We start from the raw sequence: 19842 nt of genomic DNA, 5'->3' as shown, positions 1-19842 counted from the left end.
CTCTGGGAAACTATTACTTTGCCTGTCTAGAACACCTGATTGGGCTAATAAAGAACTGAATGGCCAATAGCAAAGCAGAAGAGAGGATAGGGAGGGCTGGCAGGCAGAGAGAACAAACAGAAGGGGAAAAAGAGAAAAGGGAGATCAAGGAATGAGGAAAGGAGGAGGAGAGGAGGGGATCAGGAGCCAGCCCCCCAACTACTCAGCAAGCCATGGAGAAAGAAGTAAAGAAAGGAGTATATGATAAAAGTCCAAAGGCAAACGGTAGATGGGATGATTTAAGAAAAGCTACCTAGAAATAAGCCAAGCTAAGGCCGGGCATTCATAAGAAAGAATAAGCCTTTGTGTTTTTATCTGGGAGCTGGGTAGCAGGCCCCCCAAAGAGCTAAGAGCTGAAAGAGTAAAAACAGCAACAGTGACTTCCTCCCTCCAGCTGCCAGCACAGCTACTTTGGTACTATGAAAGCCAGCCAGCAGGGAAGAAGCTTTCAGATCAGTTCCTATGTAACCTCTTCATATTCTGCAACCAAGTTATGTAGAAAACAGGGTCTTACCACCCAGTTTCGGCTGCTACCCAATGTCAGTGTCCACAGCCTTGATAGTTTGTGGGGCTTCTGGAGCTTTCCTGGAACTCCTTTAGGAGTGTACCACAGTTGGCACCGGAGTTTCGGTTTAAGAACCCATGGCTTCTGGCATTATCCACCCATGCATGATACCTTTGTTCAAAGTCTTGTTATTTTTTTTCTTAGCTTACAAAGTAGTAGATTTTATGTGGCTTCTCTATACATTCCTCCTGCACCCAGTCTTCTCCTCCACTCCTATCAAACCATGCGCCCTCCAGTATTCCCTCCCTTTGTTCTTATAGCACAAATGTTCTATGAGCTCCACACTCGTTAAAACCTCTGCTGCCTCCTTTCTCACTTCCAGATCTCTACAGCCATTCCAATTTAAACAAACAAATCCAAAACCTCAAAACCGTATTCATATATGAAAGGGTCCACAGCGTTTGACTTTCTGGGACAGAGATACCTCACTCGGGGTAATCTTTTATAGTTCCACCCATTTCTCTGCAATTTTCATTGTTTCATTTTTCTTTACAACTGAATAAAATTCCATTGTGTTTCTGCACCCGGTTTCCATTATCTGCTGTCTGTAGATGGGCTGGCTCTGTTTCCCAGCTATTATGAACAGAGTGGCAATGAACAAGGATGCACAAGTACTTCTCCAGCTGGATCCAGAGTCCTTTGAACATCTTCGGTGGTGCAGGGCATTACCAGTACTTACCAGTGAAACAGGATGTAGGCTTTAACTGGGTTTTCTGTGATGAACAGTGGCATGAAGAATTCTTTAATACGCTTTTTGGTTATCTTTGCATATCTCCATTTATACAATGTCTGTTTACAAATCTAGCCCTTGTTTTGCAAAGCACATTCTTCAACTTTTGTTAAATAATTAATTTTTCAGTTATAGTTCTTTGTATTTCTTAGGATCAAGCCCATTATCTGATGCATGCTTTGCAAATTTTTTCTCCTACTCTACAGATTGCCTGTTTAGCTGCCTGTGTTGTTTTTTTAATTCGAAAACATTTAACCTGAACAAAGTCCATGTTTTTTCATTTTAATTTTCATTTAATTTACATCTTATGCTTTTTGTACCCTATTCACAAGGTTCCCGTGTATGTTTTTCTCCAAAAGTTTTATAATTTAAGTTCTCACATTGAGATTCACTTGGAGTTAATTTTGTATAGTGTAGGCAAGGGTGTTAGTTCATATTTTTACATGTGAATATACAATTGCTCCGCCACCGTTTGAAAAGATGATCCCTTCTCAACAGTCTTGACACTCAACTGACCACACAGGCAAATGTGGACTATCCTGAATTTTACCTTATTCTGTTGGTCACATGAGCGTCTTTACGGCAGCCTTGGCTGCCACAGTATTTTAGCAAGTCTTTAAATCAGATAGTGAGTATTCCAAGATTACTCTTGCTTTTCAAGTTTATATCGACTACGAGGTCCATTGCTTTTCAACACTAGGTTATAAATCTGCTTAATATTTATTTAAAATCCCAGTAGTCACCAAAAGAAGGAACCTGAGTTCTCAGAGCACCTGGATGGCAGAGCTCGGAACTAGGGGCAAGCGCTAGTGAAGGAGTGAGAGGGTACGGCTAACAATCGAGCAAAGCATTATGGGAGAGTTTCAAGATGTTGGCTAGGTTAAAGATAGTGATCCCTTGTCTTTGTCTTATCCCTATAAGTAGGAGGAGCCGCGGAGCACCTAAGTATGGTCGGGAGAGAATTTCCTGCTGGACACACGGGAGCCGTGGAACACCTGGGTAGGGTTCTCACTCTGTGCTGTGGAAGTGGGGATGCATGGCGGGGAGGGGCTTGAAATCTCCTGGCTACAAGCCAAAGAGTTGGGAGCAAGAGAAGTCCCTCTCAGCACACGGGTGTGAGAGCCAGAGCCTTCCAGAAGAGCAGAATAATACCTGTTCTCACTATCTGGAGTGGAAAATTCCGGAATCCTAAGGCTCTGGAGAACACTCAGAAGAGTTTCGCCTTGTAAAGGAGACCATTTTGCCCTAAACAGATGTTGCCCGATTGCTTCTGCTAGCAAATTTTAAGTCAGAGCTGGCAGGATCAAATTCTTTCCAAGAAATGAAACTTCACCTGCTAGTGTGGCTCAAGTATATGTGAAAATATAATCATTTAAAGGACCCACGAAGAAAAATTTGACAAAATTTGGCAAATATGCAAAAATTATGAAGGGAGCAAAGTAGGCCATGTCCGGCCCATAATGAGGGAAGTCAATCAAACTGACCCAGAAACGACAATGACAATAAAGAACCAGAAGAGAAGCATCATGACGGCACTGAGTGGCCCAGGAAGACTGACCACAATGCTATATGGACAATATTTAAAAATAAAACCTACAGGGCCAGCAAGACAGCTCAGCAGGTAAAGGTGCTGGTCCCCAAGCCCGATGACCTGAATGACATCCCTGGAACTCACATGGTGGAAACAGAATTGTCTCCCACCCACAAGTTGTCCACTGATTTCCAAATATGAATATGATCTCTCTCTCTCTCTCTCTCTCTCTCTCTCTCTCTCTCTCTCTCTCTCTCTCTCACACACACACACACACACACACACACACCAAAGAAATGCAAGTGAATACGTGAAACATCTAACTCAAACTGTTTGCCCCCCAATCTTTTTATTTCTTAATTTTATCACTCGAGTTTATCATTCTATCTTCAATTTCTTAATTGTCTTCTGCCACATCCTTTTAGATCTTAAATCTAATCATTGAGTCCTAAATTTATTTTTCGATCCTAGGAATTTCCTATTTTTATGATGATATTTCCTTGTCTGTCCGAGACTTTCATTCATTGACAGTTTGTTCTGTCTTATTTTATTGAAGACAAAATTATTACCATAGAATAAATAGTCACAGTTTCTTGAGAATGTGATCTGTTTTCTTGGTTCTTTTGTGGTTGTTTTCGGGTGGTTATTTGCTTGTTTTTAAGTAAAGAAAAACCAGGCTGATATAATGAATATAAGGAATGCACTATTCAGACCAAACTGTTCTTGAATTTATGATATTTTGGCTTCAAACTCTAAGGGCTAACTTTGTAAGCCTAAATCACCATAGCTAGTCATCTTCTTAGTTCTTTGCACGTTAGATAATCTTGGATAGAATCCAGAAGTTATGGTAACAATTCTATTATGAAAGTTATTGTAACAATTGTCGGTTCTGCTACACAGAAGTGTTTTCCCCTTTGTTCTTGCAGATCATTTTTTGACTGTATTTAAACTCCAATTGCTGCTTCTAGGCAAGCAGCCTTAGTCTCACTAAGCCTAGATCTGAGCTCCCATTGGTGTTGCTTTGAGTTTTCTGCATACTAACAAATTTGGAAGTCAAGCATAGCCATACCTAACTCCCTCCCACATCCTCTTCAGTGTGTGTAGTATCCCAAATTCAATTTTCTTGCTCCCTAGGCCAGAATGAAGACATATTTGACCACACACACTGTTCTTGTATAACTTCACATCTCCCTTCCTGTGAGTAAGTGGCTGCTTCCTACTGACTCTCTGCTGCCTCAGGCTTAAAGGTCTTAAAAATATCTGTTTTCTAGAGTGGAAGGGACTGCCTTTGTCTTTTTTCTGTTGTAAAATTCCTGAGGCTAGATACTTTATAAAGAAAAGAGGTTTACGTAGCTCAGTATGAGGAGCATCTGTCCCATGGATTTCATGGTCCCTCTGGTTGTGTCACAACGTGGAAGATGGCATCATTACAGAAGGGTTTGTATAGTGAGATCAGATACCAGGATGGAAGCCAGAACAAGTCAGGGACCAAGCTCACTCTTTGTAGCACCCTCCTTTGTGGGGGCTACCTGGGGTCTCAGGAAAACTATAATTATACATTCTAGGAGTGTGCCTCTAATGACTTAATTACTTTCCATCAAAGTCCATCTCTTAAACGTCTTGCATCCTCCCTGTGTGACTCAGTATAGACTGGGCTTCCAGGAAATGAAACACTGGAGGACACACTTAGACCACAGCTGTGTGCTAGCTAACATGGGTCTATGTTGTGTGATATTTTGATTGTGTTCAATCAAATAAAGACAAATAAAGCTTGCTTGGAGTCAGAGGATGGAGCTTGCCACCAGCTAACCAAAATTAACCAAACAGGTTTGGAGGACTGTAAACAGAGAGGAGACAGGAAGTGGCAAGGTGGGGCTAAGAGAGGATTTCAACCCTTTTGGCTGGAGGAACAGGAAGTCATAGAAAGCCATTGGCGGCTGCTCTCTGTTCTCTGATCTTTCAGGATCTTACCTGATATTTGACTCACAATTTTTATTGATAAAGATTGATTAGATTAATGCTTCAGTTCTAACTCATTGTACTGAAACTTGGAGGAGTCTGTGAGAAGCTTATTTTTGAAAGAAGTATAAGAATTAATATAGCTATATGTACATTTATTAAATCAGCCATCATCTTTGTCCCCAAGTAAATAACCATTTTTGTCCTATGTCATGTTTTCAAACACGAATTCAGACTTTGAAGTCTCTTTTCTATTTCTCTGGTCTTCAAGTATGGCACTGATTTACAGCCATTTCACTTCATAATATTTTTTATTTATTTGTGTGTGTATTTGTTTGTTCATTCATGCATGTTCCACAGTACTCATGGAAAGGTCAGAGGCTAACCTGCAAGAGTCATTCTCTCCTTCCACCATGTGAGCTCTGAAAGTAAAACTTAGGTCGTCAGGACTGGAGGCAAGTGCCTTTACCCAGTGAGACATCTGGTCTATTCATAAAAAACATGGTCTGAAAAGGAAATTCCCCATCTCTGTTATTCTTGGTTTATATTCTTGGTTAGATCATGGTTTTCTAGGTTATTCCTAGAGACTTATTCTTTAACATATATTCTGAGATTCTTTTGGGGGTTTCACAAAGTATCTGTATTTAGAAATTGCATAATATCCATATATTCATTTAGGAAGAACTGACTTAAAATGAGTTCCCATTTAAGGATGAGTTTCTCTGGAAGATAGCTCTCATATCAGCGCAGGTTTGTAATTGTCATCAATAGCTCCTAGAGATTTAAACGACCATTTCATTCCAAGCACCGTATAACTTGCTTTTTATAAATAAAGATAGCCTTGAATCCTGCCTCCCAAGCACAGGGATGACAGGCGTGTGCCACCAAGCCCGGTTTTTATGCTCATTTTAAAGACTCAATATTAAACACTGGCTGTACTCACACTCTCGCTATCATTGGACTGAGTGAAATTTGTTTGAGTTTAAATTCATTTTTGTTGTTTGCATCTGTGAACCCTTATCCATCATTGTAACTCTATTTTCTCTTCCTGCTATTTTGCTCACGACTTTAACAGCCACTAAATTTTATCAAATATTTTTCTATCTACTGATCTGACTCTCGTTTTATTTCATTATTGTTATAAATTACACTGATAGATGACAACGTTAATCTTCCGTTCCTTGAATAAATCACAGTTATGGCTTTGAAATAAAAATTCTACACATACTGGCAAAAGTCTAAAAATGATTTTGTATTTATAAATAACATTTGTTTAAAGCAAATTTTACGGAAAACTATCACGAAGCAGTGCTAAAATTGCATTGACTTTACAAAGTGAGTGTGAAGGTTTGCATTTTCCGTGGCCTCAAGTGTCTAACAAGTGCCATCCTAATTTATCCTTGGGGCTCGAGAGATGGCTCTGTCAGCTAAAAATTTGGATCTCAGTATTCATTCAACATGGTGGGCATCTTACACATGCTGCAGCCGCTGATTCAGGAGGGCAGACACAAGAGAGTCACGGAGGCGTGCTAGCTTCAAGACTAGCTGAGAAAATGTGAGCTCCTGGCTCAGGAAGAGACTCTGCCTCTAAGGAATAGTCATGGAAGACCTCCTCTGGCCGCTGCACATACAGGCGTGCCACACTCCACACACACGCAAGTGCACGCTCACACATGGACACATACATAGAAAGTGAATAGATAATTTTAAGAGAATAATTTATTCTCTAGGGAATAAACTCATCTCAACCATACTGAGTTTACCAGGATGGAATTTAAATAAGATTTTAGATCTTCCCACAGTCTTTGTTCAGCCGACTATTCTAACCCCTGAATTATATTTAGTAATTTTATTTTTCTAAAAATTCTCTATTTCCTTAAGGCTCCAAATCTGAATGCCACAGAGTTCCACACAATCCTTATTTGTAATTTTTCAGATGGATACAGCCTCTTGCTCCTGCCAAATGTTGCCTGTTTTTGTTCTTTATTGCCTTAATCGGGCTCGAATGCGACAGCATTTTTCAGAGAAGCCAATGTCTCCAATTATCTTCTTCACGTTTTGTTTCCCCGCTTCTGCTTTCATCTTGTTCACCCCTCTTCTTAGTCATTTAGTTTATGTAGTTACTTCTCCTAATGCAAATTAAACGCGGGCTGCTTTGCTTTTGAAGTGTTTTTGTCTTTTTTGTTTGATATTAAAGTTTTTAGCCATGACTAACTTCAGTTTTTCTGAAATATGTTTGCAAAGGAAAAATGTCTTTTACACTGGAACGACATAAACATTTGTTTGCAATTACCTGATCAAACGCATGTGATCAAAACACACCCCCCCATACACACACACACCTTGATCTTTCTCAAACGTGCACTGGAGCCAACCAGGAGCACCTGGTGGTCAACCAGGAGTGATTTTAGCAGCAAACTAAATAAAGCCAATGGGGCTGGAGAGATGGCTCAGCGGTTAAGAGCATTGCGTGCTCTTCCAAAGGACCCTAGTTCGATTCCCAGCAACCACATGGTGGCTCACAACCATCTGTAATGAGGTCTGTTGTCCTCTTCTAGCAGGCATATATGCAAACAGAATATTGTATCCATGATAAATAAGTAAGTATTTGCCAGGCAGTGGTGGCACACGCCTTTAATCCCAGCACTCGGGAGGCAGAGGCAGGCGGATCTCTGTGAGTTCGAGACCAGCCTGGTCTACAAGAGCTAGTTCCAGGACAGGCTCCAAAACCACATAGAAACCCTGTCTCGAAAAACAAAAAAATAAATAAAAATAAAAAAATAAAGCCAAATGGGGTGATTCCAATTGGGATATGGAATGCCTCCTGGAAGATGACAGAACTGCTGGGCCTAAGGGAGGAAGTAAGGTCACTGGAGTCTGTCCTTGAAGGGGATGTTGGGACCCTAAGCTCCTTCTCTCTCTTTCTCTTTCTGAATGCTGTGAGCTGGGAAACCTCTGTCACTTTCGAGGACCATGACGTTTTGTGCTGCCAGAAGCCCAAAGCGATGGAGCCAAGTGACTATGACTGTTGTGGAATATGGAATATTCCTTTACACTGTGTGAAGCTATGTCACTGTGACTGGTTTAATAAAAAGCTAAATGGCCAATAGCTAGGCAGGAGGTATAGGCAGAACTTCTGGACAGAGAGAGGTCTGGGAAGAAGAAAGGTAGAGTTGCCAGCCAGACACAGTGGGAGCAAGATATGCAGGAGGAGAGGTAAAAGCCACAGACAATGTGGCGACATATAGATGAATAGAAACGATTTAATTTAAGTTATAAAAGCTAGTGGGACAAGGCTAAGCGGTAGGTCGAGCTTTCATAATTAATAATAAGTGCCCCGTGTCATTGTTTGTAAGCTGGAGGCCCAAAGAAAAGTCCGTCTACGGTGGACTGACACCTTTGAAACCAGGAGCCAGAGCAAATCTTTCCTTCCATTGGTTATCACTGTGGTGGAAAGCTGCTGCCTTCTACAAAGCCACACCCAGAATATAAAATGGAGCCAAAGCTCATGTTTGCACAGAAATCCTTGAATTAAAAATGGGGCAAAAAGTGACATTTTGTTTGCAATCTAACAAATAGAGCTTGCCTGAGGATCAGAGCACAGAGCTAAACCACTAGTTAGCCACAGAGACCAAGCAGTGGTGGCACACACCTTTAATCCCAGCACTCAGGAGACAGAGGCAGAGGGATCTCTGAGTTCAAGGTTACCTGGCCTACACCAGATTGACTCTGTTTAAAAGAGAAACAGAAGTCACACAAAGGTGAGCCCAGCACTTGGGATGCCATGTCATTCACGCCAGCACTAAGGAGGTGGAAACAGGAGTGATCTGGCTGGGCAGAGAGAGGAGTGTAAGGTGGGAAGAGACAGCAGTCTGTCTGAGGATTCTGTCTGAACATGCAGTCTGAGGATTCGGAGAGACAGGATCACCCCTTTTGGTCTGAGCATTGGTAGAGGTAAGAACTCTCTAGTGGCTGGCCACTCTGTTTCTCTGATCTCTCAGCGTTCACCCTTAATATCTGACTCTGAGTTTATGTTATTAAGAACAATTAAAATTCATGCTACATGTTTATGTAACTTCATTAAAATCATATCAATGCAAAATGAAAAAAACTTTTCTCTAAAATGTATTTGTCAATTTAAAATCTTGGATGCTTTAGGCTATGAATAACATTTGAAGTGAACAATAGATTAACCAAAAACTTAAAAAGTTGAAGAGACATCTCCATAAAGCCAGAAAGGCTACTACAGTTCATGCAGGAATAGGCCTGAGCTCAAGGAAGCTAAGAGGGGCTTGGGAACTGGCTCAGTAGTTAAAAGCAGTTGCTGCTCTTACAGAGGAACAGATTCAGTTCCCAGAACCCAGGCAGTGACCCACAACCAGCGGTAATGCCAGTCCCAAGGGATCCAATGTCCTCTTCTAGCCTATGTGGATGGTAGGCATTAAAATAAAATGACATTTAGAGTAGAAATAAGAGAACACCAGACTCCGTTATCAGTAATTACAGCAAATATAGATGTAATAAAGGTAGAGACCAACAGAAGGCGTTAAAATATAATTCAACCATATGCTACACAAAATTCACTTTACATTCAAGAACCTAAGTGTGTTGAGAGACATAAAGAGACGTAGAGTTAGCATCGTTAATCTAAAATATGAAACCAAAGTGTTACAAAATCCAATGCTCCAGAATAGACATGATACCAAAGGCCTCTACCCGATCTCAAAGCAGAGGCCCACTAAAACATACTAAAATGAGCATCATGGGTGGGTGTGAGTCATATATGCAACAGTGAAGGGGCAGGAGTAAATTTGCCATGTGTAGGCTTGAGTACCACTGCAAAGATACTTTATTCTATAGCTAGACTATATGATTACCCCCAATAGATGCAGAAAAAACATTTTACAAAAATCCAATACCGTTTCATAGTAAATGAGGAATAGAAGGTCTTTCTCTCAATGTAATAAAAGGCATTTTGAAAAGCCACAAGTCTTCAGTGGTGGCATGGGCATGAACATCAACAAACACCCAGCTGCAGTAAGACTGTGACTTGCTTTTTTATACCATCCACCACCGTGACTTGCCCAGGTCTGGCACCTCTCCCAATAATCTGGGCCCTCCAACATCAATCATTAATCAAGAAAATGCTTCCCACAGACTTGCCTACAGGTAATCTGATGGAGACATTTTCTCAATGGAGGTTCTTCTTCCCAAATAATTCTAGCTCGTGCCAAGTTAACAACAAACAAACAACAACAAAAGTCAACCAGGACAGACTGTTTATTGTTATTTTTGTTGTTTGAGACAGGGTCCATGTAACCAAGGCTGCCCTCAAACTCATAATCTTCCTGTCCTCAGCTTCCAGAGGGCTGAGGATGTTGAAATTAAAGGTATATACACAACCACACTCAGTTTTGAAGGATGATTGAGATATCTCTTAGTGAGTTTTGATCAATTCATGTGTTCAGTCTTCCAGGCTCTGATCCATCCACACGGATGTGATTTGCTTTATTTGTACATTGTAGTTTCTATTGTTTCATATTTACCCTGCTTATTGCTCTTGTCTTAAACTGCCTACAGTGTTAAAGGTAAATCTGAGGTGAGCTAATTTAAGAATGACTAAGGAATAAAATCATGAAGCAGCATTTCTGAAGGAAGTTGGTTCATAATGTCCCAACCTACCATATGCACAGGTTCTATTTATAGTCAGTGAAAGGAAGTGACATACAGAAGTATTCTGATTGACAATATATTCTGATGTCAATATAATTGACATTTGCCTTCTATGGTCATAATGTGGTGTACTAGCTAGTTTTGTGTCAGCTTGACACAAGCTATTGTCATCTGAGAGGAGGAAACATCAATTGAATGACAGCATCCATAAGATCAGGCTGCAGCCAAGCCTGTGGGGTATTTTCTTAATTAGTGATTGATGGAGTAAAGCACAACCCATTTTACCCATTGTGGTTGATACCACCTGTTGGGCTGGTGGTCCTTAGTTCTGTAAGAAAACAGATTGGACAAGCCTTGGGGAGCAAGCCATTAAGCAGTACCCCCTCTACGGCCTCTGCATCAGCTTCTGTCTCTAGGTTACTGTGCTGTTTTAGTTCCTGTCCTCAACAACGAACAGCGATGTTGAAGTGTAAGCCAAATAAAGTGTTTTGGTTGTGGAGATTCATCATAGTAATGGTAATCCTAGAACCTGTGGCAATGGTTAGACCGGATTGACTGAAGGGATGGTTGCTGTGATTAGCCAAGCTTCAGTTGCTCAGTTATTAGAGTATTCACTTAGATTAGGTTATAACCCGCCTGCAAATCAAGATAGGTTGTTGCTCAATATATATGGAGGTGACTTTAGTCCAAATTTTATTGTGCAGTTGCAGAAAAAGATGAGGCCAAGTTAGTCAACACTTTTAACTGCCCTGTTTCCGTGGGTGATGTCGCATGTCACATTAGTACAGCAAGGAAGGATCTTTGAAAATTTTTATTGTTATCTTCATTCTTCTTCATAAACTATCTCATAGTTACAATAACTTTAAGATTTCTGAAACTTTCTGGCTTCTCCTGAGTCCCCACCTCCCAGTTCCACTTCCCCCATCCCTTCTGTTTCAAGAACTTTTGTCTTTGTTCTCTTGTTTTATGATGTTTACTTATTTATATCTGTCTATAGATATTTTGTTATTCACCTCATTTTTCTGGTTTTTCTCAACCTGTGTGTGTGTATGTGTGTGTGCATGCGTGCGTGTGTGCATATGTATATGTGAGCATGTATACATATATGTGTATGTGTATGCATGGATGCATTTGTGTGTGTGTGTCTGTGGGATGTGTGCTCACTGTTTCCGTAGTGTTTTCTTCAGGGCGAGCATGCTGGTGATAAACACTTCAACTTTGCATGAAAACAAATCTTTTTAGATCCATTTTTTAAAGCATGAACTACTTCATGAATCTAAATGACTCAGGTTTATAAACAATAAAAGAGTTCTCTTCTCCTTCTGGTCTCCCAGATTCAATCCTCCTGTCTCACCCCCAGCTCTGTAGCAGAACACCTGCTGTGGATCCCACAGACTTCCTCCTCCTACCTCCTTCTCCCCATTTTTGCTTTATCCCAGCCCCAGCACCAACAGGCATCCCCTGCTAATCCACAGAACACTCCCGCCAGGGAAGCAGGTGGGCTGACTGTAGACCTTCTGCTCTCCTTCTGTTCCACTACGTACATCCCACTACATCCAACCCAGTGCTATGGCAAAGCCTCTGTGGTGACCTCTCTTCACTGTCTCCTCCCATTCCAAGGAGCTAGAATAAACACATCCTTCTTGAAGACCCTGCTCCCTCCATGGACTCCCTAGGACCTCTAACCTATTGCCATTCCTGTCAGCTCCCAATGCCCAGAAACACATTTTACCTGGAATGCCCAGTGGTCCAAACTGTCAGGTCAAAAGAATAATCCCTACCAGACAACACACAGGCATCAAACTCTTTGGAAACCCAAAGAGGAAACAGAAGAAAAGGAACAGAATACCACTCAATGAAGACAAAACCAGAAATCAGCACAAAGACTTATAATCAACCCAATTCCAAATGCATATACACTAACATAAAAACACAATCAATAACGGTCAGGGCCATGTGTCTCCACTAGAGCCCAGTTATTCTACCACAGGAGGCCTTGAATACTCCAACACAGCTAAAGCACAAGAAAAAGAACTTCAAACTGCCTTACGAAGATAACAGAGATTCTTAAAGAGGAAATTAATTTGAAGAACTTTATTGTTATCTTCAGTCCTCTTTCTAAGCGACCTCATAATCATAACAACGTAAAGATTTCTGGAACTTTTTGGCTTCTCCCAAGTCTTAAAGAAACCCAGAAAAACACAAATTGTATCTGGAAATGAATAGAACTGTTCAAGATCTTAAAATTGAAATAGAATTAAAAAGAAAACTCAAACTGAAGGAATCCTGGAAATGAAAATTTTAGGAATTGGAACAGGAACTACAGAGGCATGCTTCACAAGCAGAACAATGATGTGGGAATGATTTCTTATTAATAAAGAAACTGCCTAGGCCCATTTCATAGGCCAACCCTTAGGTAGGCGGAGAAAACAGAACAGGATGCTGGGAGAAAGAAGCTGAGTCAGAGAGTCGCCATGGTTCCCGCACTCCAGACAGATGCAGGTTAAGATCATTCCTGGTAAGCCAGCTTGTGGGCCACACTGAATAATAGAAATGGGTTAGATCAATATGTAAGAGCTAGCCAATAAGAGGCTGGAACTAATGGGTCAGGCAGTGATTAAAAGAATACAGTTTCCGTGTAATTATTTCGGGACATAACTAAGCTAGCCATGTGGGCGGCCGGGCGCTGGGGACGCAGCTCTGCCGCTCTTATTTCAACAGAACACAAGAGATGGACGAGCGAATACCAGGCCTTGAGATATGATAGAAGAAATAGAAACACATGTCAAAGAAAATGTTAAATCCAGAAAGCTACTGACACCAACCATCCAGGAAATTAGGGACACTATGAAAAGACAAAACCTAAGGAAGGAATAGAGGAAGGAGAAGAAACAGCTCAAAGACCCAGAAAATGTTTTCAACAAATCATAGAAATTGTTCTTAGTCTAAAGAAGGAGTTGTCGGCCGGGCGGTGGTGGCGCACGCCTTTAATCCCAGCACTCGGGAGGCAGAGGCAGGCGGATCTCTGTGAGTTCGAGACCAGCCTGGTCTACAAGAGCTAGTTCCAGGACAGGCTCCAAAACCACAGAGAAACCCTGTCTCGAAAAACCAAAAAATAAAAAATAAAGAAGGAGTTGTCTATAAAGGTAGAAACACCATCTAGAACACCAAATAGACTAGACCAGAAAAGAAAGTCCCCCTGGCACATAGTAATCAAAACATTAAATGTACAGAACAAATAAAGAATATTAAAAGATGCAAGGGTAAAAGACCAAATAACATACAAAGGCAGACCAATTAGTATTACACCCTACTTCTCAATGGAAACTCAATGACCTCAGAAGGTCATAGTTTGCTGCAGACTCTAAAAGACCACATATGCCAGCCCAGAAAAACTTACAATCACCATAGATAAAGAAAATAATAAAACCAAATTTAAACAATATCTATATATAAATCCAGGCTTACAAAGGGTGTTAGAAGGAAAACTCCAACCTAAGGAAGTTAACTACATCTATAAAAACACAGGAAATACATAATCTCACAAAAGCAAAAGAATGAAAGAACACATACACACACATACACACACAAACATCACCATCACCACCAACAACAAAATAACAGGAATCAACAACCTTTGGTCATTGATATCTCAATATCAATGGTCTCAATTCACCAATACAAATACACAGAATCAATATGAAAGCAGGATCTATTCTTTTGCTGCATGCAAGAAATACATCTCAACATCAAGGATAGATATTATCTCAGGGTAAAGGGTTGGAAAAATTATTCCAAGAAAATGGACTTAAGAAACACGTGGGTGTAGCCATTTTTAATATCTAATAAAATAGAACTCAACCCAAAACTAATGAAATGAGATAGGGAAGGACATTACGTGCTCATCGCATGAAAAAGTCACCAAGAAGATACTTTAATTCTTAAAATCTATGTCCCAAACACAATGGCACCCACTTTTGTAAAAGAAACACTACTAAAGCTTAAATCACATATTGATTCTCACCCACTGATGGTGGGAGCCTATAATATCCTGTTCTCATCAACACAGACAAATCATCCAGACAAAAACAAAGTGGAGAAATTCTGAACCAAATGGATATTAAAACCAAATGTATCTAATAGATATTTATAGAACATTTCACCCAAACACAAAAGAATATATGTTCTTCTCAGTACTTCATGAAACTTTTTCCAAAATTGACCACATACTTGGACACAAATAAAGTCCCAACAGGTACAAGAAAATTGAAATAACTCCCTGCATCTTATCAATAACAACAGAAGCAACATAAAGCCTACAAACTCATGGAAATTGAAAAACTCTCTACTGAATGAAAACTGGATCAATACAGAAATAAAGAAATTAAAGGCTTTCTAGAATTCAATGAAAATGAGCATACAGCACAAACTTGTGGGACACAATGAGAACAGTGTCGAGGCAAGTTCATGGCTCTAAGCACCTACATTAAATAATAATAAAAAAAACTGGAGAGATTTCATACTATCAACTTAACAGCACACCTGAAATCTCTAAAACAAAAAGAAGTAATAACACCCCAGAGAAGTAGACAGCTGGAAATAATCAGACTCGGGGCTGAAATCAATAAGATAGAAACAAAGAGAACAATACAAAGAATCCATGAAAGACAGAGTTGGTTCTTCGAGAAAATCAAGAAGATAAACATACCCTTATCCAAACTAACCAAAAGGCAGAGGAGGAATTTCCAAACTATCAAAATCAGAAATGAGGAATATAACAACAGACAACCAGGAAATTCAGAGAATCATGAGGGCATGCCTTTACAATATGTATTCCACAAAATTAGAAAAATGAAAAGAAATGAATAATTTTCTCAATAGGTGCCACTTGCCAAAGTTAATCAGGATCAGATAAACAATTTAAATAAACCTATAACCTCTAGTGAAATAGAAGCAATCATTAAGAGTCTCCCAAACAAAAACAAAAAAACAAAGAACAAAAAGAACAAAAACAGGGATGGATGATTTCTATCTACCAGACTTTCAAAGAATAGTTAACACCAATACTCCTCAAATCATTCCACAAAATAGAAACAGAAGGGACTTTGCCCACTTCATTGTATGGGGTCACAATTACCCTGATACCCCAAAACAAAGTATCAACAAAGACAGAGAATTACAGACAAATTCTCTTTGTGAACATTGATATAAAAATATTCAGTAAAATGCTTTCCAACCAAATCCAAGAACACACCAAAAAGATCATCCACAATAATCAAGTAGGTTTCATCCCAGAGATACAGGGATAGTGCAATATAAAAAAAAACAATAAATGTAACCCTATCATATAAACAAAGTGGAAGAAAAAACCATGAGATCATCTCATTAGATGCCAAAAAGGCCTTTGACAAAATACAGCACCTCTTCATGATAAAAGTCCTGGAGAGATTAGGAGTACAAGGAACATACCTAAACAAAATAAGGGCGATTTACAGCAAACTTATAGCCAACATCAACTTAAATGGAGAGAAAATCTAAGCAAGTCTACTAAAATCCGGAACAAGACAAAGTTGTTCACTCTGTCCATACCTATCCAATATGGTACTAGATGTCTTAGCCAGAGCAATACACGAACTAAAGGAGATCAAGGGAATACAAATTGAAAAGAGCAAAGTCAAAGCATTTTTATTTGCAGGTGATATGATAATATGCATAAGTAACACTGAAAATTCCACTAGGAAGCTCCTATAGCTGGTAAACACTCACCAAAGTAGATGGATACAAAATTCACTCAGGAAAATCAGTAGCCCTTCTATATACTATGACACACAGACTGAGAAAGAAAACAGCATCTATCATAAGAGCCTCAAATAATATAAAATATCTTAGAACCTCAACATAAAACCAACCACACTGAACCTCATAGAAGAGAAAGTGGGAAGTAGCGTTGAACGCATTGGTACAGAAGACCACTTCTTCAATATCACTCCAGTAGTCCAGACACTGAGAGCAACAATTAATAAATGGGACCTTCTGAAACTGAGAAGTGTCTATAAAGCAAGGGACACAGTCAACAAATAAAAATGCCAGCCTACAGAATGGGAAAAGATCTTTGTCAACCCCACATCTAACAAAAGACTGATCTCCAAAATATACAAAGAAATCAAGGCTAGACATCAAAAGAACAAATAATCTGATAGAAACAGGGGGTACAGACCTAACAGAGAATTCTCAACAGAAGAATCTCAAATGGTTAAAAGACACTTAAGGAAATGCTCAACTTCCTCAGCCATCAGAGAAATGCAAATCAAAACAACTCTGAGATTCCATCTTACACCTGTCAAAATAGCCAAATCAAAAACAGTGATGACAGCTTATGCTGGAAAGGAATTGGGGTAAGAGGAACACTCCTCCATTGCTGGTGGGAGTGCAAACTTGTACAGCCACTTTGGAAATCAGTATGACAGTTTCTCAGAAAATTGTGAATTCACCTACTTCAAGACCCAGCAATACCACTTTTGGGCATATACCCAAAGGATGCTCAATCACATCACAAGGAAATTTGTTCACCTATGCTTATAACAGTATTATTTATAATAGTCAGAATCTGAAAACAACCTAGATGCCCCTCAATGAAGAATGGGTAAGGAAAATGTACATTTACACAATGGAGCACTACTTAGCAGTGGAAAATAATGACATCTTGAAATTTGCAGGCAAATAGATGGAACTAGAAAAAAAAGCTATCCTGAATGAGGTAATCTAGACCCAGAGAAACAAACACAGTATATACTCACTCATAAGTGGATATTAGACATAAAGCAAAGGATAAACAGCTTACAATCCACAACCCCAGAGAACTTAGACAACAAAGAGGACCCTAAGAGAGACATACATGGATCCACTTAGAAAGGAGAAAAGGACAAAGTCTCCTGAGTAAATTGGGAGTGTGGGGGCAGGAGGAGTTTGGAAGGGGAGAGGAGAGGAGGGATAGGAGTGGGAAAATGTATAGCTCGATAAAACAACAAGATGCAGAAAAAACAGTATAATGGCTATTTATGTAGCATTAAAAAAAGAAAAACAGTTACACTGAACTGGATAGATGAGAAAGTGGGGAATAGCCCTGAATGCATTGGCACAGGAGAAAACTTCCTGAACAGAATACCAATAGCAAAGGAACTGAGACCAACAATTCATAAATGGGACTTCATGAAGCTGAAAACCTTCTGTAAGGCCAAGGATACCATCATTCAGACAAAGTGGCAACCTACAGAATGGAAAAAAGATATTTTTTAACTAGCTCTACATCTGATAGAGGACTCATATCCAAAATATAAAAAGAACTCAAGAAACTAGATATCAAAAATTAAATAATGCACTTTAAAAGTGAAGTAAAGACCTAAACAGAGAATTATCTATAGAGGAAATTCAAATGGCTGAGACTCGCTTAGAGAAATATTTGACATCATTAGATACCAGGGAGATGCAAAACAAAACTACTTTAAGGTTACATTCCTACACCTGTCAGAATAACTAAGATCAATAATACAAGTGACAGCTCATGCTGCTGTGGATGTGAAATAAGGGGAACACTCATTCATTGTTGATAGGAGAGCAAAGTTGTATAGTCACTATGGAAATCAATATGGCATTTCCTTAGAAAGTTAGGAATCAATTGACCTCAAGATCCAGCTATGCCACTCTTGGGCATATGCCCAAAGGATGTTCCATCCCAGCATAGGACACTTGCTCAGCCAGTATCACTGATGCTCTATTCACAATAGCCAGAAACTGGGAACAACCTAGATGTCCTTCAACCAAAGAATTGATAAAGAAAATATGGTACAATTATACAATAGAATATTGCACAACTGCTTAAAAAATGATATCATGGAATTTGTAGACAAATGAATGAAACTCCAGAAAAATCATCCTGAGCGAGGTAATCCAGACCCAGAAAGATAAATATGCTATGTATTTATATATCATTATTAGCCATGAAATAAAACTAACCTATAATCCATAGACTCAGAAAGGTTAGGTATGGAGACAGGGGCTGTGGTAGGACACATGGATCCCCCTGGGAGAGAAAAATAGAACAGATTTTAGGGGTGGACTGGAGTGGGGTAGGGGATGAATGGGAGTATCAGGTGGGGAGGGGGAGATAGGTTTGAGGGAGGAAATTTTGGGAAAGACAGCTAAAATTGAGGGCATTTGAGGGATGGTATGGAAACCTAGTGCAGTGGAAATTCTGAAATATATGAAGGTGAGCCTAGTAAAGCCATAATAATGGGAGTGACAGAATCACAACTAGTCATCTCTTGTCACCAAATGAGGCTTCCAGTACTGGGACTGGGTTGCATTCAATTGAGTTCCCATGGGAATCCCCAAACAACCTAGGTCATTGCTAAGATAAGGGTTGCTTTCCACAAACTGACTACAGTAGGACCCCATTGCTGAGGACAACACCCACACAACTCATTGCACATGGAGAAGTCAAGTTGAAGCCTGCATGGAGCCTTCACCCCTTAGTTTTAGTGTCTTTGGTACATGGAGGTACTCTGCAGGCTACCAAAAGAGAAATGTAAATATCAACCCAGCTACAAAAGTTTTGAGATAATAGGTTCTGCCTGCAAGGTATGCTAGAGCAACGGTGGCACAGAACTCAAGAATATCCAACCAATGTCAGATTTGACTTAAGCTCCACTTCACAAGATAGAACTCATAGCTGACACTGGGTAACCAAGGACCAGAGAGTACACAGAGACCTAAGATTAAAAAAAAGTAACAATAAAATGACTGCTAATGATATTGATTCTTCTATACTCATAGATTGGTGCCTCATCAGAGAGGCTTCCTTCTGCAGCAGATGGGAACGAATGCAAAGACACACGGTCAGACTTCACACACACACACACAGAGAGACAGACAGACAGACAGACAGACAGACAGAGACAGAGACACAGAGATTGGAATACACAGCTCTAAACATCTCTGTTAAATCTCTCTCCTCAGAGCTCAGGGAACCCTGAAGAAGAGAAGGCAGAAACAGTTTAAGAGCCAGAGGGATAGAGATCACCAGGAGAACAAGGGCCTCCAAATCAACTGAGGAAGGCTCACATGAACTCACAGAGACTGAAGCAACAATAACAGTCTACACAAGTCTGCACCAGGTCCTCTGTGTATATATCATAGCTTTCAGCTTCTATTCTTATGGGACTCCTGGATGTGTGGACGAGTGGGTCTCTGATTTGTGTGCCTGCTCTTGGGGCTCTTCCTTCTGCTGAGTTGCCTTGTTCAGCCTCAATGTGTGTGTGTGTGTGTGTGTGTGTGTGTGTGTGTGTG

The sequence above is a fragment of the Microtus ochrogaster genome, unplaced genomic scaffold, assembly GCF_000317375.1.
Source record: "Microtus ochrogaster isolate Prairie Vole_2 unplaced genomic scaffold, MicOch1.0 UNK15, whole genome shotgun sequence".
Taxonomy (NCBI): domain Eukaryota; kingdom Metazoa; phylum Chordata; class Mammalia; order Rodentia; family Cricetidae; genus Microtus; species Microtus ochrogaster.
This window is presented reverse-complemented; position numbering follows the sequence as displayed.